Genomic DNA, 25,914 nt, shown 5'->3' on the forward strand with positions numbered 1-25,914 from the left:
AATAACTACATGAAAGAAGTGGAAGAGTTGCACTCTGACATTTGGATAAAAATAGTAGATAAACACTTTTGAAAAAGTGTTTCAACAGGCATACTTACATACCAAGTGTACTCTATCTATCCCCCCCCCCTGCAGTTAAAATACAATGTGAGAATTATTACATAAAATGTGAACATTTTTCAAACAATATCTGATTTACGTTAAACAAAGAACCGGAAAGCAACAAACCCAAGGTTGGACTTAAACTTACAAATTATAAACAGCAATCAGAACAGGAGGGCAGGCAGGCATGCATGCTACAGCTTAAACAACGATTATTCCATCCTGTCTAAATTGAACAAGAACACTGGCAGCTGGGTAAACAACGCCACCTCACACTCACTTGTTGTGTGTACCAAGCATGAAAGTGAAATTAATCGACACCAGTGTTTTCCATAATGGAGTACAAATTAGAATTTGGCAGCAACAACAACAACATGGGCGAGGGAGCTGTGTTTTCCTCATGACAAATAACAAGGACTTGACATTAATTGTGAAATAACGAGAACGACGTTGGTTTACAGAGGCTTCCCACCCTCACGCCTGTGTTTCCCTTGGTGCCGAGATTAGTTCCTGGTCAGGTGAACAACAGGGGAGGTTATTTAGCGTGGCACCCAGACTGTAGAACATGACAGGAGGTCAGGCTGAGGTGTGTTCTACTCAGGGATAAAAAGAGGCCATGTAATACTCCTCAGCAAGCGTTTAGAGGGAAACACAAAGCACATTTTTCGGGCTGGTTACCCAGACCCAGATGAAGCCTACTCCATGATTAAAAAGCATTCTCAATGGAGAAGTTTCCTTAAAAGTGCTCATAATCCAGACTACCAGCGAATGAGGACCAGAGATTCACAGCCTCCATCATTATAACAGTGTATTACTACTGTACTGTATAACCAGTGTGAAACCTCTATCAACCAGTGGGTGGATGCTCTGCATGGTACATTAGGATCCTGGCCATCCTGATATCCCCAATAATGAGTGTGATTTAACGCTCTGTTTGTCCGTATTCCCTCCGTACACAGGTGTATTGGCTCAGCCTAATGAGATCATTACCAGTAAACCTGTTTATTTGGCAAATGGAAAAACAACTCTACATCTGCGTCCAAAGGAGCATTTAAGTAAAATGAGTTGTGTTGATTTGGGCAAAGAGAGCTAAAATCAAATCAGATTCCCTCCCTCCCTCCCTCCCTCCCTCCCTCCCTCCCTCCCTCCCTCCCTCCCTCCCTCTCAAAAAGATTGGCGCCTCCTCCACATCTGCTCTTATGAGCGCTCTAATTCTCCTCCATTCCAACTGCAGCCCTTCCATTAGTTCCAGGGAGGTGGTGTCACCCCAAAAGTGGGATGTATGGTTTGTAATTACAGCCCAGGGGTGAGTTGTTCCAACTGAGAGGCCTGGAGTGCTTCTATTACCCCTGGCCTGGCCCCTCTTAACCCCCACCTTGCCCCACACACTCCCCTCATGCTCCACATTGCATGGCCTTTCACACACACCTCCATGACCCCTCCCCACTCCCCCTGTGACCACCTACAACTCCCACCGCAATCTCTCATCAAGGCCTCCCATCACACTGGTCACCTCAACCTTTACTTTACCTTTACACACACAGACAGACTTCATCATGGCCTCCAATAACACCGGTCAACCCTGTCCCTACGGTAATGGGTTACACACACACACAATCACTGTCATCAAAATCCGCCCTCCCCTTCCCGTAGCTTTCATCTCATCATCCCCACACTGTAAACCCGATGGGTCTATAAACTACTTGACTACACACAATAATCCAGTAGCCTTTCATTTGATTCCACTGAGGGGCTTTAAGCACATATATGTATTCCATCCTCTCTCTAACCATTCCAGTTAAATTATATTAGAGCTGTAATCATTATCGAACCCTCCTGGCCTCCAGCGCAATTCCCTCACATGTTACACCAGTTTGGGTCTGCATTGTGAATTTGATCCAAGGTTAATAAAGTTGAATAATTTGACTAACCAACCATAACTGGTTCTCATTATGAAGCCAATAAACATCTTCCTCAGAGAGGACATGAAATGCCTGTTGTAAAGCTCAATTTCCTCAGTTGGACTAACACCAGTTATCTCCAAGGAGGAGACAGAGGACTTTACACAAGAAATTGTCCCACAGTGAAGAAGTGTGCATACACGCAAGCTTGTTTGCACACATACAGTGTATACACACACACACACACACACACACACACACACACACATACAGGCACACACCCATTACAAACTTGCGCTGCATGCCCCCAACTCCAGGAGCATCTTGTTATGCATCTACTTCCTCCTAGTCAATCCCAGTATGAATAATGAATCCGCTCCTTACCAAGCAGTTGGTTTAACGCATGGCTGGGCCACTCTTTAAGGGTTCCTTATTCACAAACAGCAGTGGTGCAATAAATACCAGGGCTTTGCTGCCAATTTAATGGCAGTTATGTTTGACAAATCTGCCTCAATCTAATGCTCCATCACAAAGCCTGGCTATGGGCTTAATCTGCACTCTGAGCCTCCCTCCTCTCCGCTCCGCAACTGGCTGCATCAGTTTAGTGATATGTCCTTCCAGAGAGAGGAGAAAGCAGGCCTAGCTCATAATCCACACAACACAGGGATCAACACAAACACTGAACAATGACACTCTTTCATGAATAACAAATGACATTTAAAGACCTAAAACACTAAGGGAATGATGTTCAGAGATAGGGACTGAAAGATGTAGCATATTTCTCTAATACCTTGTTATTCACTAGTTGTCCCTCCTTCTAACTCTTCTCTGCTTCTTACTGTGACATTGATCCACCACCAACACCTTGTGAAATTCACAGCATGAATGAGACAGGGGGCTTTCCCAGGTCTCACACACACACACACACACACACGCGCGCGCGCGCGACTGGGGAAAGCTATTTAGATACAATTCTCAGCTTGTTCAGAAACTTTAGACAAAGTACCACAACAGTAAACCAGCAATCTAAAATGTCCTCTATAAAATCTTGCAATTCATGTCCAATTGAAATCAAACCACAAATCATGCACACAAAAAAAATCTATGTTATCCCAGTGAAATAAAATGTTCAGCAAATGTTAGAAATTAAACGTACATCTTAATAAAAAATAAATGAATCAAACTGATAAAAAAGAATAAGAATTCAATAATCCTTTTACAGAAGTCTTCTTTGTGGAGCCTGTCCTGATGGATATGGATGGGTTGCATGTAGTCTTGCTGTAGTGAGACAGAGAGGGTCACTAGGACCATAACTAACCATTACTAAACCATATGTCATATTATCAAGTTAATAACATGACACCCCAGAGACCTACACTCCTCCCATGAGCACACACAGGCCCTACAGAGTATCTAGCGCATACATATAACACTGTGTAAGGATGTAGATATTCCATATAAATATATGCTTCGCCTCATTCACATGTTCTATTGTCAGTAGTGAAGATATGATAGAAACCAAACCTGTCACATTGTTCAGTATGGATGAGAATAGCCTTAACAGGTGTGAACATGCAGAGGACAAAGTGTTGACAGTTGGCAGGTTTAGTATTATGAAGAACTAAAAATAAAACTTGTAATAAAAGTTTTTTTTTAAAGGTGACAACAATATTGATGGTGGGTAAACTGATCACCGGTTGCAGTGAAGAAAGTAACGCTCCCCATACTTTCGATGGATTTTTTCCACAAAAGATGGTTAAACTGTTAGGCGAAACAAAAGATGGTTAAACTGTTAGGCAAAACAAAAGATGGTTAAACTGTTAGGCGAAACAAAAGGTGGTTAAACTGTCAGGCAAAACAAAAGATGGTTAAACTGTTAGGCAAAACAAAAGATGGTTAAACTGTTAGGCAAAACAAAAGATGGTTAAACTGTTAGGCAAAACAAAAGATGGTTAAACTGTTAGGCAAAACAAAAGATGGTTAAACTGTTAGGCAAAACAAAAGATGGTTAAACTGTTAGGCAAAACAAAAGATGGTTAAACTGTTAGGCAAAACAAAAGATGGTTAAACTGTTAGGCAAAACAAAAGATGGTTAAACTGTTAGGCAAAACAAAAGGTGGTTAAACTGTTAGGCAAAACAAAAGATGGTTAAACTGTTAGGCAAAACAAAAGATGGTTAAACTGTTAGGCGAAACAAAAGATGGTTAAACTGTTAGGCGAAACAAAAGATGGTTAAACTGTTAGGCAAAACAAAAGATGGTTAAACTGTTAGGCGAAACAAAAGATGGTTAAACTGTTAGGCAAAACAAAAGATGGTTAAACTGTTAGGCAAAACAAAAGGTGGTTAAACTGTTAGGCAAAACAAAAGATGGTTAAACTGTTAGGCAAAACAAAAGATGGTTAAACTGTTAGGCGAAACAAAAGATGGTTAAACTGTTAGGCAAAACAAAAGGTGGTTAAACTGTTAGGCAAAACAAAAGATGGTTAAACTGTTAGGCAAAACAAAAGATGGTTAAACTGTTAGGCAAAACAAAAGATGGTTAAACTGTTAGGCGAAACAAAAGATGGTTAAACTGTTAGGCAAAACAAAAGATGGTTAAACTGTTAGGCAAAACAAAAGGTGGTTAAACTGTTAGGCAAAACAAAAGGTGGTTAAACTGTTAGGCGAAACAAAAGATGGTTAAACTGTTAGGCAAAACAAAAGGTGGTTAAACTGTTAGGCAAAACAAAAGATGGTTAAACTGTTAGGCAAAACAAAAGATGGTTAAACTGTTAGGCGAAACAAAGGGTGGTTAAACTGTTAGGCAAAACAAAAGATGGTTAAACTGTTAGGCAAAACAAAAGATGGTTAAACTGTTAGGCAAAACAAAGGGTGGTTAAACTGTTAGGCAAAACAAAAGATGGTTAAACTGTTAGGCAAAACAAAGGGTGGTTAAACTGTTAGGCAAAACAAAAGGTGGTTAAACTGTTAGGCAAAACAAAAGATGGTTAAACTGTTAGGCAAAACAAAGGGTGGTTAAACTGTTAGGCAAAACAAAAGGTGGTTAAACTGTTAGGCAAAACAAAAGATGGTTAAACTGTTAGGCAAAACAAAGGGTGGTTAAACTGTTAGGCAAAACAAAAGGTGGTTAAACTGTGTATACTGGCTTTTACCCTAGCTTGAGCTGGCTAATGTTAGCCACTAGCCATGCAGACCGAGTGTTGACAGAGGTGAGCTTCAAACCACCAATCACAAGGAGGTGTGATGTAAACAACCAATCAGATTTCCCACACGTGGGGGCCACATGATCCTGCTCGGCTGCTCTGACTTCTCCTGCACCAGCAAGCTTGCCTTTGCCTCTAAAGGAACGTGGAAAATGTTTTCCTGCCTGCTCTAAATGTTAATTAACTTGGCTGCTCTTCGTTTATTTTTCATCCTTCAATTTGTTTGGTCAACTTTTTGGCCTGTTCTCTGTGAAATAGGCAACCAGAGTTTTTCAACTTTGGCTTAGTACTAGCGTACAGTAGCTGACTAACTGTGCTGTTGTGATCATTTCCATCTGCCTGGAGCCTTCCTCCAATCTCTGTCTTTTTGTTGATGCTTCCCCTCGTTTCCTGTGCCCAATGCCGCCTCTGGATTATTGCCTCTAGAATCAATCTACTTTGGATTTACCTCACTATATTGGATTAGCTGACTCTCCCTCGGCCTGTGAAAAGGCCACTCCTTCTGAAGCCCCTCTCTCCTTGGCTCTTCTTTGGTAGCTAACTCAGCCGTCAATCGGTAAGTCTCCGCTCTCTATAGCTTATATCTGCTGGCTTTATTGTGTGTGTCCTGTGGGTTCCTACCTGTGCTAGACTAGGTGGTGTTGTTCTCTGGCTTACTACATACAGTTGAAGTCAGAAGTTTACATACACCTTAGCCAAATACATTTAAACTCAGTTTCACAATTTCTGACATTTAATCCTAGTAAAGAGTCCCGGTCTTAGGAGAGTTAGGATCACCACTTTATTTTAAGAATGTGAAATGTCAGAATAATAGTAGAGAGAATGATTTATTTCAGCTTTAATTTCTTTCTTCACATTTCCAGTGGGTCAGAAGTTTACACACACTCAATTATTATTTGGTAGAATTGCCCTTAAATTGTATAACTTGGGTCAAATGTTTCTGGTAGCCTTCCAAAAGCTTCCCACAATAAGTTGGGTGAATTTTGGCGCATTCCTAATGACAGAGCTGGTGTAACTGAGTCAGGTTTGTAGGCCTCCTTACTCGCACACGCTTTTTCAGTTCTGCCCACAAATTTTCAATAGGATTGAGGTCAGGGCTTTGTGATGGCCACTCCAATACCTTGACTTTGTTGTCAAGCCATTTTGCCACAACTTTGGAAGTATGCTTGGGGTCATTGTCCATTTGGAAGACCCATTTGCGACCAAGCTTTAACTTCCTGACTGATGTCTTGAGATGTTGCCTCAATATATCCACAATTTTCCTATCTCATGATGCCATCTATTTTGTGAAGTGCACCAGTCCCTCCTGATGCAAAGCACCCCCACAACATGATGCTGCCACCCCCGTGCTTCATGGTTGGGATGGTGTTCTTCGGCTTGCAAGCCTCCACCTTTTTCCTCCAAACATAATGATGGTCATTATGGTCTAATAGTTGTATTTTTGTTTCATCAGACCAGAGGACATTTCTCCAAAAAGTACTATCTTTGTCCCCATGTGCAGTTTCAAACCGTAGTCTGTTTTTTTATGGAGGTTTTGTAGCAGTGGCTTCTTCTTTGTTGAGCAGCCTTTCAGGTTATGTCGATAAAGGACTTGTTTTACTGTGGATATAGATACTTTTGTACCGGTTTCCTCCAGCATCTTCACAAGGTCCTTTGCTGTTGTTCTGGGATTGATTTGCACTTTTTGCACCAAAGTACGTTCATCTCTAAGAGACAGAACGCGTCTCCTTCCTGAGTGGTATGACGGCTGCGTGGTCCCATGGTGTTTATACAAGCACACTATTGTTTGTACAGATGAACGTGATACCTTCAGGCCAGACTTGTGGAGGTCTACATTTTTTTTTCCTGAGGTCTTGGCTGATTTCTTTTGATTTTCCCATGATGTCAAGCCAAGAGGCACTGAGTTTGAAGGTAGGCCTTGAAATACATCCACAAGTACACCTCCAATTGACTCAAATTATGTCAATTAGCTTATCAGAAGCTTCTAAAGCCATGACATAATTTTCTGGAATTTTACAAGCTGTTTAAAGGCACAGTCAACATTGTGTATGTAAACTTCTGACCCACTGCAATTGTGATACAGTGAATTATGAGTCTGTAAACAATTGTTGGAAAAATTACTTGTGTCATGCACAAAGTAGATGTCCTAACAGACTTGCCAAAACTATAGTTTGTTAACAAGACATTTGTGGAGTGGTTGAAAAATGAGTTTTAATGACTGCAACCTAAGTGCATGTAAACTTCCGACTTCAGCTGTAGCTATGTCAACCGTGGTAGTTGGCCAACTAGGCTAGCTAGCAGGCTAAAATAACTAAGTTTAGCTGGCTGGCTGGCTGGCTTGCTAAGAAAACTGCATATACTTTCTGTTGGAGTTTACATTACAGGGAATAGGCTGGCTTGCCAGGTCCTCCATTTTATGTCACGACCAGCAAAAACATTTTCCCGGCATGACTACGGCATTCTTCGGGTTTTATGTAATAACTAGAAAAATAGAAAAGTGAGGAGTAACTTCGCATTGGGACTTTTGATGGATATACTATGTTACATATGGTATGCAAATCCATGTTACATGTGGATATGTTTATGCTACCTACACTTTAAAGACAACCAGTACAGTGGAGCCTTGGCCTGTAATTACAGTAACTGTGTAGAGTTAGTTAGTTGAATGGAGGATAATGAAGGCTAGAGCAAGGGCTATTAATGGGGATGGATGGGATGCTTGAGTCAGGGTCACAGTCACAACAGGATCAATGGTACACATACAGGTGGAACGGAGGGCTAGAGAACACTACCTTTACACACACAGAGAGAGCGAGAGAGAGAGAGAGAGAGAGACAGAGAGGGAAAGAGAGAGAGAGAGAGAGAGAGAGACAGACAGAGAGAGGGAAAGAGAGAGAGAGACAGAGACAGAGAGGGAAAGAGGGAGAGAGAGAGACAGAGAGAGGGAAAGAGAGAGAGAGAGAGAGAGAGAGAGAGAGAGTGAGAGAGAGAGAGAGAGAGACAGTGACCATTCATTTCCATTACTGCAATTAAAGACACAATAGGGGTTCTTACTAGTTTTTAAATTACAAAGGAGGTAAGGGAGAAAAGAAGACTAATGCTGTGAATACAGAACAGTGATCACATTAATGAGACGCACCACAGTCCTGTATCACCTTCCAGCAATATTACCAGGCCTGTTCACAAAACCATACCACATTACATTTCATGCATAAATGGCCTCATATATGTACATTCCCCATGCATTAATAGCTAAATTAACACAGTAAAATGGAAACATGTCATTTAAATAATAGCCCACTAACGTTATAGTGAAAAATAAATGTCAAAGTATTGCCTGTTGAAACAATTCCCTTGACCAAATGAATGGACACTATTGATGCAAATTAAAATTCCCACTGTGTTTAGTCAATTGGCATAAGCACATTTCACACATAGGCCATGGGGATGTCAAGAGAGCTCGCTACTGGTGGCAATTACTATTGGCATACTATTCATTGTAGCAGATGAATGAATATACAGTACACTGGGAGAAAAGTGGAGGATAAAGATACATGTAAATGTGTGTTCATTAGGCATTGACACTTCAGAAAAAACATTGAACTGTAGACAATATTAGTAATAATAATAATAATATCAATGGGTTATTTTGTTTATAATTGTGTCTGATACTTTTTGATAATTTGAACTGGAAAACTAAAAACCCCGTCACTGAGGAAAATAAACTAGAGACAGGGCGCAATGCATCACAGTTAATCAGAATCAATGGACCCACAGCGAAACCTATAGTTAAAATATCAAAGTGTGTTTTTGATAAATTACATATTCTGTATCTTAAAGTGGCAATCTGCAGTTCGAACAATAACAACGAGGACACCAGCCACTGATTTGGTAAACAGCTGAGGGATGGGGGTAGAGAAATGTAACCACTCAAATTAATAGATAGAACTATGGACACAAGGACTGACCATTCATGGTATCAAAATGATAGTTTTAACCATGTTTTGAGGCTATACAGTGTTTGTTTACATTTAAATAGTTTACAAACCAAAAACAAATAAAACAGACTTATATTTTGGGTTCTGATGGGGTACAACAGTTAAACTAAACACATTAAGCATTTATAAGTTATATTCATCAAGAGGTACTGGGTATATATAGCAATAATTCATAGCTCCAAAAATGGATGTACCAATCACAGATTGCCCCTTTAAGAGAAACAAAAGGACCTACCTGTGTAAAGTTCAGTGTACTATTCTGATCGCCACATTCCATCTAAAAGAGCTTCTGTGCCCTCTTGTGGAGAAAAAAAAAACACCATCTCACTCACTGGAAAGTATCTTGGACTATAAACTAAATCAGCTTTATCCAGTTGAAAATAGGTATTTTGTGACAGTAGGCCTATATGTTTTTGCATTTGACTAGTCCATTCTTACGTGGTAAAAGTTGTTTCCCTCAAATGACTTAAACGAGATAGCCAGAGTTTTGTATTTTGTTCTACACTATGTTTTCCTTGTTGTTTTGCTCCTTCTTGAGAACAACGGGTACAAACTTGACAGTGGTGCAGAACCCCTGGCCCAAAGTAATATATATATATATATATATATATTAAAATGTCATTAAGGGTGGGAAACTAAGTTCTGAGAAAGTCTGCAACCTCTCCTGTTCAGTCAGTCTGAAGTCTTGACCATTATAAATCTGAAAACAACAACACTGTTTCACAACCATCTCTAGTGATATACTCACTCCATTTGCAAAGCCAGAACTTTAGGAAGAGGAATGATTTGAATATAAAGACAATTAACTATTTTATGTTTGTTTAATTTCTCTTGCGCTGCCGTTATCTCCCTGCAACTGAAACGGTGACTGTGGATGAATAGCTTCTACTTGTGCTAATTTAAACAGCGATGAAGAGGAAATGCATTTGTTTCCAGGGCCATTATACAGTGAGCCATGCAATTGCTCGCCACAAATGGCCGTCATTCATTACAGTTAACAATGACATCCAATTCAGCTCAGTTAATGAACTTCAATACAATCATGTTGGGTAATCATGTTGGGAATGATTTGTTCAGTGTAAGTGTATCATTTTGGAGGTTAATGTTGATGAATGCCTGGTTTTAAAGAGATACAATTAAGCTTTGGCTTGCAGGGGGAAGACAGATGCACTGTCGGACTGGACTAAAAATACTGTGGTGCAATACCCCCACCTACTGGTGAAATAATGAAGGTGCACTTCCTAACTATCAAGGCATAAATACAGTAAGTTAATTACACACAGACACATGTGCACTGCATACACACAGTGCTAAACTCACCGATCCCAGAGTTGCTCCCGGTGATGAGGACCACCCTGTCTGAGAGGTTGCAACCCTGCAGGATCTCCAGGGCTGCTGTGTTACTGTCGTAACGCTTCGGATTCACCGGCACATCCTCCATTGTGAATTCCTGCCGTGGGTCAAAGTAGGTATTCCTCTTGTTAATGTGACTGTTAGGGAAGGGGGAAAGGGAGAGGGGAGCATGAAGGAGAGAGAGAATGAGGGGCGGGGAGGAAGTTTCATATTGTATGAACTTGCGATAACTATTAAGCTAAGTGGATGTAAGCATGCTCTGAGAGGTCTCTCTCTACCGAAACAAGGCCTCATGAACAGTCTCAGGCAGGCAGTGGGGCAGAGATAGGCTGCTCACAGCCATGGGTCAAAAGACTTTACACCAGTTTCCACTGCTATTTACCTGGTATTAAATAGGAAATGCACAAACAATTGCTACTTTCTGGTACATTCTTATATGAAGTGGTGCTCATTGGAATGAATCCCAAAGAAACAAACAAGTAATTAGGTTGTCACTGTGTAATTATCATGTTACCTTGTAATTTATTAGCAAATGCCTGGTAAATGTATGTACTGTCGAATAAAGTGATTGTTTTCATTTTTTACACAACCCCTTAGCTTGCTAGTTGTTCAGGATATCAGGAAAAGAGGATCTGTCCTTTATCGTCTGTCTCCTGCTACCATCCACATGGTAGATCTGTGGGGAAGAAAACCCTCCTGTTTGACTCCTCAAGCCATTCAGAAGCAAGATTCATACCATTAACTCAATATCTGTTACTGAGTGCCATCCTAACAGAAGGATAACTCTACAATCGCAGAATGATATTTATCAGTGTTTTAACCTCTCACTGTGAACATTCAAGTGCACCCAGTTCCATAAGAAAAATCTGGTGAGTCTTGGGCCCATTAGGTTGGGTCTAGGGATGCAAGCATCAGTCAATTTTCCTGCGGATTAGCTGATCCTCATTAACTGATCAACAAACGGTTACATTTTTTCCAAACGGTAAAATAACTTGACCAACAGAAAATACTATCAGAGATCTGTATATAATGACGAGGTGCTTATGTTTCCGCCCAAAGAATGTGCGTAGGCCCAAAATAAACTCATAGAAATGCATTGGACTTATTTTGGCGAGTGAAACCTCTGGCTTCGCCTCTTCCTCTCTGATACTATGCATGCATACAAGGACCGGGCATTTTTCATTAATAAGAGCTTAATGAAAACATGCAACAATAGTAAGCCTATCGTTTTACTGTCAACAGGCTATAATTGAAGATGCAACTCCTGTAATGAAGCCGCTAATAAAATGTCATTTTGAAACATTTGCCCAAATGCAATCGCGGAAAACACGGTTCTAAACCGCGCACCAAATGCGAGCAGTTCCATATGTGACAGATGAAGATCTCCGTTAAATTTAGAAAGAGGGGGAAACTAATAGCAACTACTATGATCGGTTGCTAATATGACAAGGGTTGTGCCTTTGGCTTCTGGACAACGAAAGAAAGTTCATATGAAAACCAATAGAACAGGAGAGAAATGCTTTCAGGTTTCAAAAAATTATACTGCCTCAAACTCACATTGCAAAGTGGTGGGTGACGTGCTGATGGTCGACGGTTGGCAGGCTATAGCATATGCATCCGAATCGGAGGCGCGCTGATAGTCAACGGTTGGCAGGCTATAGCATATGCATCCGAATGGGAGGCGCGCTGATAGTCAACGGTTGGCAGGCTATAGCATATGCATCCGAATGGGAGGCGCGCTTTACGAGTTGAGAAATAAAAAATAACACATTTTTAATCATGGCATTCGAAAATGTTATTTGTTGCGCGATGACTGGTCTTACGAAAGCAGGTTTCACTCCAGTAGCCTACATACTTTTTGAGTAGTTACTCTCATGCTGTCTGACAGATAGTAGCAAACTATGCTCTGAATGCTGTGCGCGTGATACCTGAAATGCGTGACGATGAACGAAAATACCCACGCGCCAATTTAATTGTCCATCAAACTAGCTAACTGTTGCTGTTAGTAACTGAGAGGGAGACATGTATAGGGGAAGGTGGGGGTCCATCAAACTAGCCAACTGTTGCTGTTAGTAACTAACTGCATCAAAACAAAGCTTCTCTGCCCTATTTGTCATGTTCTGACCATAGTTCTGTTATTTTATTCTTTATTTTAGTATGGTCAGGGCGTGAGTTGGGGTGGGCAGTCTATGTTTGTTTTTCTATGTTGGTTTTTGTGTTTGGCCTAGTATGGTTCTCAATCAGAGGCAGGTGTCTTTAGTTGTCTCTGATTGAGAATCATACTTAAGTAGCCTGGGTTTCACTTTTGGTTTGTGGGTGTTTGTTTCCGTGTGAGTGTTTCGGTACTGGTACTGTTTCGGTTTTCATTTTGTTCACATCGTTTATTGTTTTGTATTTCAGTGTTCAGTTCGTTTTGAATAAATCATTATGAACACTTACCAAGCTGCGCTTTGGTCCGATCCTTCTTCCACCCAAGACAACCGTTACAGAAACACCCACCAAACAAAGACCAAGCAGCGTGGTAACGGGCAGCAGCAGGAGAGGCAGCGATATTTGGAGAACTGGACTTGGGAGGAGATTCTGGACGGCAAAGGACCCTGGGCACAGCCAGGGGAATATCGCCGCCCCAAAGCAGAGCTGGAGGCAGCGAAAGCAGAGAGGCGCCGGTATGAGGAGGCAGCACGGCAGCGCGGCTGGAAACCCGAGAGGCAGCCCCAAAAATGTATTGGGAGGAGTCACACGGGGAGTGTGACTAAGTCAGGTAGGAGACCTGAGCCAACTCCCCGTGCTTACCGGAGAGCGAGAGGGACCGGGCAGGCTCCGTGTTATGTGGTGGAGCGCACGGTGTCCCCGGTGCGTGTGCATAGCCCGGTGCGGTACATTCCAGCTCCTCGTATCGGCCGGGCTAGAGTGGGCATCGAGCCAGGTGCCATGAAGCCCGCTCTACGCATCTGGTCTCCAGTGCATCTCCTCGGGCCGGCGTACATGGCACCAGCCTTACGCATGGTGTCCCTGGTTCGCCAGCACAGCCCAGTGCGGGTTATTCCACCTCGCTGCACTGGCCTGGCTACGGGGAGCATTCAACCAGGCTCGGTGCTCAAGAGCTCCAGTGCGCCTGCACGGTCCGATCTATCCGGTGCCACCTCCACGCACCAGCCCTCCGGTGGCAGCCCCCCGCACCAGGCGGTCTCTCCATCTTCTCCCTACAGGGGCTCCCGCCTGTCCAGCGCTGCCAGAGCCTTCCTCCTGCCCAGCGCCGTCAGAGTCTCCCATCTGTCCTGAGCCGCCAGAGTCTCCCGTCTGTCCTGAGCCGCCAGAGTCTCCCGTCTGTCCTGAGCCACCAGAGTCTCCCGTCTGTCCTGAGCCGCCAGAGTCTCCCGTCTGTCCTGAGCCGCCAGAGTTTCCCGTCTGTCCTGAGCCACCAGAGTCTCCCGTCTGTCCTGAGCCGCCAGAGTCTCCCGTCTGTCCTGAGCCGCCAGAGTTTCCCGTCTGTCCTGAGCCGCCAGAGTCTCCCGTCTGTCCTGAGCCGCCAGTCTCCCATCTGTCCTGAGCCGCCAGAGCCGCCAGTCTGCCAGAAGCCACCAGTCTGCCAGGAGCCGCCAGTCAGCCAGGAGCCGCCAGAGCTGCCAGTCAGCCAGGAGCCACCAGAGCCGCCAGCCAGCCAGAGCCGCCAGCCAGCCAGGAGCCGCCAGAGCCGTCAGCCAGCCAGGAGCTGCCAGAGCCATCAGCCAGCCAGGAGCCGCCAGAGCCGTCCTTCAGCTGCCGGAGTCTCCCGCCTCCCGCCTGTCCGGCGCTGCTGGAATCTCCCGCCTGTCCGGCATTGCCGGAATCTCCCGTCCGTCCGGCGCTGCCGGAATCTCCCGTCCGTCCGGCGCTGCTGGAATCTCCCGTCCATTCGGGACCCGTGGCGAGGGTCCCCAGTCCGAGGTCGGCGGCGAGGGTCGCAGCTCGTAAAAGGCAACGATGGTGGTTGAGGAGGTGGACAAAAACTGTGGTGAAGTGGGGTCCACGTCCCGCGCCAGAGCCGCCACCGCGGACAGACACCCACCCAGACCCTCCCCTATAGGTTCAGGTTTTGCGGCCGGAGTCCGCACCTTTGGTGGTTTGGTGGGGGGGGGGGGGGGGGGGGTACTGTCACGTTCTGACCATAGTTCTGTTATTTTATTCTTTGTTTTAGTATGGTCAGGGCGTGAGTTGGGGTGGGCAGTCTATGTTGGTTTTTCTATGTTGGTTTCAGGTGTCGTTAGTTGTCTCTGATTGAGAGTCATACTTAGGTAGCCTGGGTTTCACTTTTGGTTTGTGGGTGTTTGTTTCCGTGTGAGTGTTTGGGCCACACGGTACTGTTTCGGTTTTCATTTTGTTCACATCGTTTATTGTTTTGTATTTCAGTGTTCAGTTTGTTTTGAATAAATCATCATGAACACTTACCCCATTGCGCTTTGGCCCGATCCTTCTTCCACCCAAGACAACCGTTACACTATTGCTGTGGGCGATATTGAATAGATAAGGCTATTATGTTCAAGGACTGTTTTTTGCAAGGATAACACTGCCATAAAATCAAGCGGCGCTGGTGGTGGTTGAGACCATAGAAATATAATGGTTCATTGAAACTCTACGCAATAGTTAAATTTAGTTTACTTCGCATAGTAAACCCATCCATCCTTCGAAGATCTCTCTTCCCATCCTGGAGGCAACTCATCTTCGCTGTCTGTATCATCCATGCCAGCATACTTTAAAGCTGTCATCGCCCGTGTTTCTTACGGATACAGAGCTACGGAAAAATGCCAAATGAAATGCAGAAGTGAAGGAGCGTTGAAAACCGAAATTCATGTTATTATAAGCCTGCCTCAGCACTTCCGCATCAATACTGCAAAGTGTTGTTTGGGTAATGAAGTCCTGCAAGAGTAAGGTGAGGGGATTCGATTATCTGCCCCGGGTTACCAATTTGTGAGGAGTTTCTTAAGGGAAGTGTGATTGCATTCATTTTGTAATTGGCTGCCTCCTATGGGTGAGCCAGGTGACCCGTTCAAAGCCCACGGGGAAGTCGGCTCAAAACAAAAGCATGTTGTTTTTAAACGTGTGCATGTTTTTCTCTGACAAAACAAACACTGATTTAAAGGGGGTGTGGCAGATTTTGAAACTCTTTGCTTTTAGGATACAGATAAGTATCCTCAATGAAAGGTTGCTTTCAAGGAGGGGAGGACACTCTTCCGTTTGCCTACTGACGAATTGACACACTCATCGGTTTCTGGGTCACAGAGGAGAGAAGATGGTCTTTTGTCAAACGAGAATCTCCCATAATATGCTAAGTTTGAGCTACTCCAGGAAGTAACGTTGCAGTCTTGCGCAGCGCTGCCCCCTCTCATTGAGTACCTCAAGTTAAAGGCCGACCCGGTTAATGCAGGCTGCCATTAGCAACTAAATTAATTATCCTTAGAACTTCTTCTGTGTGAATTTTTTTAAATTCTGAATAATCGGTTCAAAGACATACATCTGGTGTATTAGAAGCAGTTATTGGTACCATGATTGTCTTCTAAAAATGCTTGATAAAAGATTGCAATTTTTCCATTCACTATAATGGGGACACTGCTTTCTACTAACAAAGCCTGCAGTACCGCGGTTTGCCTTGAACTTCTGTGGCTTCAATGACCCGGGCAGTCGTTCTCTCCCATGCGCTGACCGCCTGTCTTCACGGATCATTTTCAACCTCTCCCTGACCCAGTCTGTAATACCTACATGTTTCAAGCAGACCACCATAGTCCCTGTGCCAAGAACGCCAAGGTAACCTGTGTAAATGACAATTGCCCCGTAGCACCACATCTCTAGCCATGAAACACTTTGAAAGGCTGGTCATGGCTCACATCAACACCACATCCCAGACACACTAGACCCACTCCAATTCGCATACCACTCCAACAGATGCACAAGTGACGCAATCTCTATTGCACTCCACACTGCCCTTTCCCAGTTGGACAAAAGGAACGCCAACGTCAGAATGCTGTTCTTTGACTACAGCTCAGCGTTCAACACCATAGTGCCCTCCAAGCTCAAAAATGTTCCAAGACTCCAGCCAGCCAAGTCATAACTGTTCTCTCTGCTCCCGCACGACAAACCATACCAATACACCAAGTTTGGAACCAGCAGGACCCTGAACAGCTTCTACCCCCAAGCCATAAGACTGAAAAATAGTTATTCCAGGTAGCTATTTGATTAACTATTTGCATGGACCCTTTTTTCACTAACTATTTTGACTCATCACATACACTGCTGCTACCGTTTACCATCTGTCCATGACAGACTGTCCAGGTGAATATAGGTGAAAGCTATGATCCCTTATTGATGTCACTTGTTAAATCCACTTCAATCAGTGTAGATGAAGGGGAGGAGACAGAAGGATTTTTAATCCTGGAGACAACTGAGACATGGGTTGTGTATATACTGTATGCCATTCAGAGGGTGAATGGGCAAGACAAACAATTTAAGTGCCTTTGAATGGGGTATGGAAGTAGGTGCCAGGCACACCGGTTTGAGTCAGAACTGAAATGCTGTTAGTTTTTTCACACTCAACAGTTTCCTGTGTGTATCAAGAATGGTCCACCACCCAAAGGACATCCAGCCAACTTGACACAACTGGAGGAAGTATTGGAGTCAACATAGGCCAGCATCCCTGTGTAATGCTTTCGACACCTTGAAGAGTCCATGCCCTGACAAATTGAGACTGTTCTGATGGCAAAAGGGGGTGCAACTCAATATTAGGAAGGTGTTCCTGATTTGTACACTCAGTGTATATAGTCAAGTTATCGTGACTCATTGTGTATCTGTTATTACTTTTAGTATTACGTGTTTTACTTTTCTATTATTTCTCTATTTTCTTTCTCTCTGCATTGTTGGGAAGCACCCGTAAGTAAGCATTTCACTGTTAGTCCACACCTGTTGTTTACAAAGCATGTGACATCCTGAAGAGATCCTGGACCTCATCCTCTACATCCTGAAGAGGACTTCCACAGTTTCCCCTCCTGCTGACATTTTCCTCCTGTGGACTGAATCCCTGTATGTCTGATGTTTAATTCTGCGTGCATCTAAACGTAAGTGCCTTGAGATCTGTGTCATATTATGGGGAACTAAGTTTTGTGGTTTATGTGGTTTTGTGGTCCGTCCGTGCCGACCAGCTCACCTCCCACAATATCTCGACAATTACGGCGATGGCTACGAGTCAAGACACAGACTACCACACACATCCACATACCACTCCTACGAGAGAGCGCACCAAGACGGTTTCTTGAGCACTTGAGACAGGATATTCTGCAGTCAAAGTGGCCTTCTTCCCCCTTCAACTACTCATCACCGGCCCAAGTCACCACCCAGGTTGATCAGCAGAATCGATGACAGAGCCTCAGCCTTTTCATTGGTTGCTAATTCACCGGGTTCCCATCTCAGGCTAACCTCGACCAGAGATCGCCAAGATCGATGTTGAATCTCGACCGGAGATCCTCAGGATCAGCATCAAACCTCGACCAGAGATCACCGTGATCAGCGTTGACCTGAATGTGGATCGCCAGTGACAACCGGAAAGGTCTCACTGCGTTTACACAGCCAGTGTGACAAGATTGAGATCATTGAAGCATTCCGGAAGATGGAAGCTTCCGTCAGTTCACACGACCATTGTCGCCAGTACTTACCTGATGGACACTGCCAGTTGTCACCTGACTGTCTCAGCCAGTTCTTCAACAGTTCTCTCCTCTTACAACTGAAATACATCTTAGATGGGGAGAACAGGGACCTGTGCCACCAAGTTGCCCAAGAAGTTGATGACATCATCCTAGAGATCGTCATGCAACAGATACTACACCAGAAGTGCCAGAATTAGGTTCTGTGGTGCCAGCGCGACCAGCTCATTGACGCCAGACGTCAGAAGATGCTTGAGACACCCTGCCGTTCCACATCAGCTTCACCATTAGCCCCGGTCTCGGATCTGACCCTTGCTGTGGAGTCCCTCACAGTGATGCAACAGCTTTCTCCAGGGCCAGAGGAGCTACCACAGCTCACCCTGGTGGAGCGCTGTACCAATGTGCTCCAGCCAACCCCAGCCGTGCAAATCCAGCCTGTGGGGCCTACTACACTGCCATGTAGCTTCAGCTCACCACTCCCACCGCTGTGCTTCAACCCGCTCCTCTCGCAACTGGTTCCCACAGTCGTGAGATCACCGTCTCCAGTGACAGAGGTTCTGATGGCCCCTGTTCTAGTTAATCCTTAACTCCCTACCTATTCACAAGAAGGAAGGGATGGAGGAGATACCAGAGTTCACCCTGAGGGAGAACCATACTCCTACTCGAGCTGACATCTCTGAATGTCAGTTGGTCCATTGCGGGAGCCCTGTCACCAGTCGCTGAGGTCGCCAAGTCCAGCCCTGCAACTCAGACCTCTCCGACCCGTATGTCGCGGGATCTGCCTAGTCCCACCTTCAACGTCCTGCCTGCTGCTGTTCAAAGATGGCTCCTGCTCCTTCTTGGGAGCCCCCTCCAGTCTCTGCTGCGGTGGCTCGGTCCGTGTCTGCTGTCCAGGCCCTGTCAGTCCCTGCCTGGTGGAACCTGCCGGTCTCAGTTCTGGGGTTCTTGCTAGCTCCAGCCTTGGAAGACCCTCCTGACATCCCTGTGGGGGCCCTTGTGACCGAGGTGTTCCATGTCCTTTTGTAGGAGACATCTCACCTTCTACCCTACTAGGTCCTCAGTCTATAGCCCCAGTAGGTCCAGAGTATATTAGCCCTCATTTCCCTGATCAGGGACCTACTGGGGCTTCCCAGTTTTCTGCTAAGCTAGGTCTCCAGTTCCTATCCCAGTATGCCCAGAGCTATCTGTCCTGGTAGATCTAACATCCCCTAGCTCACAGTCTGTAGCCCAGTCAGGCCCCAAGTCACTATCTCTGTCAGGCTCCAAGTCAACAGCTCTGGCACTCTCCTGGATCCAGGGTCCAGCTCTCTCCCGTCTTTGGGTCTTTCAGGTGTGCTGCTGTCTCCTGTCCTGAGATCTTCGCCTTTCGCTGCTGTGGAGATCCAGCCAACCCCAACTCCTGTTTCTGGGGCCTCCTGTTGCTGATGGGGTGGCCTCACCATCTATAGTCCAGAGACCCTCATTGAGCTCTGCTGCTACAGACCTGTGGTCACTAGTCCTGAGAGCTTCGTGGAGACCTGCAGCCAAACTTCCACCGTCTGCCGCGCTGAGACCTTCATCGAACTCTGCTGCCCGACCTCCTGATCCGGTACCCTCATCTGGTCCCGCTGCCTGGGTCCGTCCTGTGGCCACTGCCCATTGCTGCTTTGTTGCTCCAGCCGCCTCTGTATCCAGTCCTAGGGTCCTCGTCAAGCTCTGCTGCAGCCCTGTGGTCTCCAGTCCTGAGACCGTCGTCAAGCTCTGCCGCTGTGGCTCTGCAGTCTCCAGTCCTGGTGTCCTCAGCTGACACCGTATCAGGGGTCAATGTAACTCCTGCTCCTCCCCTCCTCGCCCTCACTGTTGAGGTAATCCTGTTGCCTGTTCCTGGGCCAAGGGGGAAGCCGCCACCAGATCCACCATCACATCTTGTTGGCTCCTCTCTTACAGAACTTATTCACAGCCTGCACTGGCCCCACAGTATCACTCGCCCTGGTCTGGTGATCTCAAGCACATTTGTGACGGTGCGGCCAGGTGCATTGAAGACAGGCCTTCTGTTGGACCAGTCGCCCGTCTGGTCTACATTTCAGCCTCTCTGGATGACCACAATTATTCACGTCATTCCTCTATCACTGTCTGCCTTTGCAGCCCTTTGCTTTTGATTACAAATCTGTCAACACATTTGGGGGCGGCTGTTAAAACGACCAGCTTCAGTCAGCTGATTCTAGCCATCCCTTCTGATTAGTTCTAGTCGGGCAGTTTAGACTTCCATTCAGAGGACCCCCACTTTTGTTAGTGTCTTATTGGTCAAAGTCACACCATCAACGTATCACCACATCTCGTTCAGCCTATCAGTGGCCTTGATTACCGGGACTTCAGTTTCAGTTAGTCTATGACCCCAGCAAGCTGTGTGGTCAGAAACAGGCTTTCCCCATCCTAATGAACACTTCCAGTTTCCCTCCTGCTGACATTTTCCTCCTGTGGACTGAATCCCTGTATGTCTGATGTTTAATTCTGCGTGCATCTAAACGTAAGTGCCTTGAGATCTGTGTCATATTATGTGGAGCTAAATTTGTGGTTTACTGTGTACAATTACCATGTGATGAGTTTGTTAGCTAGCTCGTGCATCCGCTAGCGTTAGCACTATTGTAAGCATTTTTTCATTGGAATGCATGAGCATGTACCATGACTGTTAGCGATTAGCCGTTTATCAAAATTGCTCATATTCTATATATACCGTACCAGTCAAAAGTTCTGACACAAATACTCATGCACGGGTTTTCTTTATTTTTACTATTTTCTACATTGTAGAATAATAGTGAAGACATCAAAACTATAAAATAACACATGAAATCATGTAGTAACCAAAAAAGTATTAAACAAATCAAAATATATTTTATATTCTTCAAAGCAGCCACCCTTTGCCTTGATGACATCTTTGCACACTCTTGGCCAACTAGTGGTTCACTACGCTTTAGGTGCCTTTTGGCAAACTCCAAGCGGGCTGTCATGTGACTTTTACTGAGGAGTGTCTGGCCACTAAAATAAAGGCGTGATTGGTGGAGTGCTGCAGAGATTATTGTCATACTGGAAGGTTCTCCCATCTCTACAGAGGAACTCTGGAGCTCTGTCAGAGTAACCTTTGGGTTCTTGGCCAAATCCCTGACCAAGGCCCTTCTCCCCTGATTGCTCATTCTGGCTGGGCGGCCAGCTCTGGGAAGAGACTTGGTGGTTCCAAACTTCTTCCATTTAAGAATGATGGAGGCCAATGCTGCAGACATTTTTTGGTACCCTTCCCCAGGTATGTGCCTCGACACAATCCTGTCTCTGAGCTCTACGGACAATTCCTTCGACCTCATGGCTTGGTTTTTGCTCTGACATGCACTGTCAACTGTGGGACCTTATATAGACATGTGTGTGCCTTTCCAAATCATGTCCAATCAATTGAATTTACCACAGGTGGACTCTAATCAAGTTGTAGAAACATCTCAAGGATGATAAATGGAAATAGGATGCACCTGAGCTCAATTTCGAGTCTCATAGAAAAGGGTCTGAATACTTATGTAAATAATGTATTTTTTTATTTATAATACATTTGCAAACTTTTCTAAAAATCTGTTAGCTTTGTCATTATGAGGTATTGTGTGTAGATTGATGATCACTTTAGAACAAGGCAGTAATGTAACAAAATGTGGTAAAAGAGAAGGGGTCTGAATACTTTCCGAATGCACTGTATTTGAAGTAAAAATCTGTTGGAGTTTACATTATAGGGAATAGGCTGGCTTGCAGAGTCCTCCATATTACATCACATCCCGAAAATAAATATATAAAAATATTCGGAATTCTGATTAGTTTCGTGTAATAACTCAAAAGATGCAAATCCATATGTTACATATGGTTAAGTATATGCTACCTACCCTTTAAACATTGGCAATAGCAGTGGCTTTGACACACCCACTCCTTTCCACACCCCATTACTTTACTTTTGACAAACAAATCAAATCAAAATCAAATCAAATGTATTTATATAGCCCTTCGTACATCAGCTGATATCTCAAAGTGCTGTACAGAAACCCAGCCTAAAACCCCAAACAGCAAGCAATGCAGGTGTAGAAGCATGGTGGCTAGGAAAAACTCCATAGAAAGGCCAAAACCTAGGAAGAAACCTAGAGAGGAACCAGGCTATGTGGGGTGGCCAGTCCTCTTCTGGCTGTGCCGGGTGGAGATTATAACAGAACATGGCCAAGATGTTCAAATGTTAATAAATGACCGGCATGGTCGAATAATAATAGGGCAGAACAATTGAAACTGGAGCAGCAGCACGGCCAGGTGGACTGGGGACAGCAAGGAGTCATCATGTCAGGTAGTCCTGGGGCATGGTCCTAGGGCTCAGGTCAGTTGAAACTGGAGCAGCAGCACGGCCAGGTGGACTGGGGACAGCAAGGAGTCATCATGTCAGGTAGTCCTGGGGCATGGTCCTAGGGCTCAGGTCAGTTGAAACTGGAGCAGCAGCACAGCCAGGTGGACTGGGGACAGCAAGGAGTCATCATGTCAGGTAGTCCTGGGGCATGGTCCTAGGGCTCAGGTCCTCAGAGAGAGAGAAAGAAAGAGAGAAGGAGAGAATTAGAGAACGCACACTTAGATTCACACAGGACACCGAATAGGACAGGAGAAGTACTCCAGATATAACAAACTGACCCCAGCCCCCCGACACATAAACTACTGCAGCATAAATACTGGAGGCTGAGACAGGAGGGGTCAGGAGACACTGTGGCCCCATCCGAGGACACCCCCGGACAGGGCCAAACAGGAAGGATATAACCCCACCCACTTTGCCAAAGCACAGCCCCCACACCACTAGAGGGATATCTTCCAACTTACCATCCTGAGACAAGGCTGAGTATAGCCCACAAAGATCTCCGCCATGGCACAACCCAAGGGGGGGCGCCAACCCAGACAGGATGACCACATCAGTGAATCAACCCACTCAGGTGACGCACCCCTTCCAGGGACGGCATGAGAGAGCCGAGAGCCCCAGTAAGCCAGTGACTCAGCCCCTGTAATAGGGTTAGAGGCAGAGAATCCCAGTGGAAAGAGGGGAACCGGCCAGGCAGAGACAGCAAGGGTGGTTCGTTGCTCCAGAGCCTTTCCGTTCACCTTCCCACTCCTGGGCCAGACTACACTCAATCATATGACCCACTGAAGAGATAAGTCTTCAGTAAAGACTTAACCCACTAATTTCCTTTCGACACACCCACTCGCCCATAGATACACATGGCAAGGCATGGAATAACATGACCACACCACGAGTAGGGTACAGCCGTAGGGTACTCCCTATACTCCCATGTTAAATTTCTTACTTTACTCATAACCCGACAATGGCTGTATTCTTTTTTTTTAAATCATTCGATAAACATTTTTGATATGCTTGGTTGGTCGTTAACATACTTCCATGTCATTTAAATCAACAAACTATACTGAACAAAAATATAAACGGTTTTACTGAGTTACAGTTCATATTAGGAAATCAGTCAATTTAAATAAATTCATTAGGCCCTAATCTACCCACTGGGGAGCCAGGCCAGCCAATCAGAATGAGTTTTTCCCCACAAAAGGGCTTTATTACAGACAGAAATACTCCTCAGTTTCATCAGCTGAGTGGCTGGTCTCAGATGATCCCACCTGGAATACAGCCACCCGCAGGTGAAGAAGCCTGTTGTGGAGGTCCTGAGCTGGTGTGGTTACGCGTGGTCTGTGGTCGTGAGGCCGGTTAGACATACTGCCAAATTCCCTAAAATTACGTTGGAGGCGGCTTATGGTAGAGAATTTAACATTACATTCTCTGGCAACAGCTCTGGTGGACATTCCTGCACTTTCCCTCAACTTGAGACATCTGTGGCGTTGTGTGACAAAACTTCACATTTTAGAGTGGCCTTTTATTGTTCACACCACAAGGTGCTCCTGTGTAATGATCATGCTTCTTGATATGCCACACCTGTCAGGTGGATGGATTATTTAGGCTAAGGAGGTATGCTCACTAACAGGGATGTAAACAAATGTTTGCACAAAATTTGACAGAAATAAGCTTTTTGTGCATATGGAACATTTCCGGGATCTTCTATTTCAGCTCATGACACATGGGACCAACACATTGCATTTCTTTTTTTTCAGTCAACATCATACCTAAAATCACTTTGATTCTAAAGGTAAAAATGTTAGCATGAACAGAGACTGTCTCATGGAATGTATGTCACGATTATCAGCCAAAGAGACGATTCCAATGGGCTTTCTTCAGCTAGCTAACATTAGCTATCTAACCCCACTTTTATAGCCAAGATACCGAAAAGATGTTGCATACCGTTTTGTTTGAACAATAGTAGGAGAAAAGACCGCTAAATTATGTTTAAACTACCCAAGGACCAGGTTAAACGAACCTCATGGTTTCAGGCTATACCCTGTGGTGATGATGATGATGATGATGGAAGGCTCTGGTTTATCTATAAGTCGTTGCTAGGTAAAGCCCCGCCTTATCTCAGCTCACTGGTCACCATAGCAGCACCCACCCACAGCACGCGCTCCAGCAGATATATTTCACTGGTCTCCCCCAAAGCCAATTCCTCCTTCGGCCGCCTTTCCATCCAGTTCTCTGCTTCCAATGACTGGAACGGACTGCAGAAATCACTGAAGCTGGAGACTCATGTATTCCTCACTAGCTTTAAGCACCAGCTGTCAGAGCAGCTCACAGATCACTGCACCTGTACATAGCCAATCTGTAAATAGCCCATCCAACTACCACATCACCATATTGTTATTTATTTTGCTCCTTTGCACCCCAGTACAGCTACTTACACACTCATCTTCTGCACATCTATCACCGCAGTGTTTCATTTGCCATACTGTAATAATTTTGCCACTATGGACTATTTATTGCCTTACCCCCCTTATCCTACCTCATTTGCACACACTGTATATAGACATTCTCTATTGTATTATTGACTGTATGTTTGTTTATTCCATGTGTAACTCTGTTGTTGTTTGTGTCACACTGCTTTGCTTTATCTTGGCCAGGTCGCAGTTGTAAATGAAAACTTGTTCTCAACTAGCCTACCTGGTTAAATAAAGGTGAAATAAAATAAATAAAATATACATTTGTGTGTTCGAAGCACTGATTTCAGAGTAAATTGCAAGCTAACACTTGTTTATATCTAACTCGCTATGTAGGTGTAGATATCACCATAGGCTACTTTGGACAACTTGGTAGGGTTGTCTGCACCACTGGTCTCTGGCAAGTTGAAAGGACATATAGACATGCTAACAAGAATCAAGTTTTCTAATGACTGTTCAAGGGTAGGCAAAGACTGGAAGTAAATACGTGACATATCTAAGACTTGTGAATTAGATCCGGCAAAAAGCTAGGGGTAAACAAACAGTGACATAAGTATAATGTGACAGCTTTACTGTCAGTGTTAGCAGGTCGGGTAACACAGAGTGGCAGAATAAGTATCATGCAAATAATGTGTTGTGACAGCCAAGTATGTTAATAACGACAAGTGATGCTGCTGAAAACGTTTATTGAAACGACAAACGTTTTGCTAGTTTGCTTCGGATGATGCCAAATTTAGGTTAATTACATTATGAATTACATGGGAGTAAAGGTACCCTATCTCTGCTCCCTTCTTGGGGGCGTGGCCATGTTAAGCCACGCCTCGCCTT

General features: G+C 44.7%; 1 pseudogene; it reads right to left on the reverse strand.

Annotated features, from left to right (window-relative positions):
* The window catches only part of LOC110532260, a 259,982-nt pseudogene extending 249,081 nt beyond the window's left edge, over nucleotides 1-10,901 (reverse strand).
* Between the last annotated feature and the right edge of the window lie 15,013 nt (nucleotides 10,902-25,914).

The sequence above is a fragment of the Oncorhynchus mykiss genome, chromosome 1 (assembly GCF_013265735.2).
Source record: "Oncorhynchus mykiss isolate Arlee chromosome 1, USDA_OmykA_1.1, whole genome shotgun sequence".
Classification (NCBI taxonomy): Eukaryota; Metazoa; Chordata; class Actinopteri; order Salmoniformes; family Salmonidae; genus Oncorhynchus; species Oncorhynchus mykiss.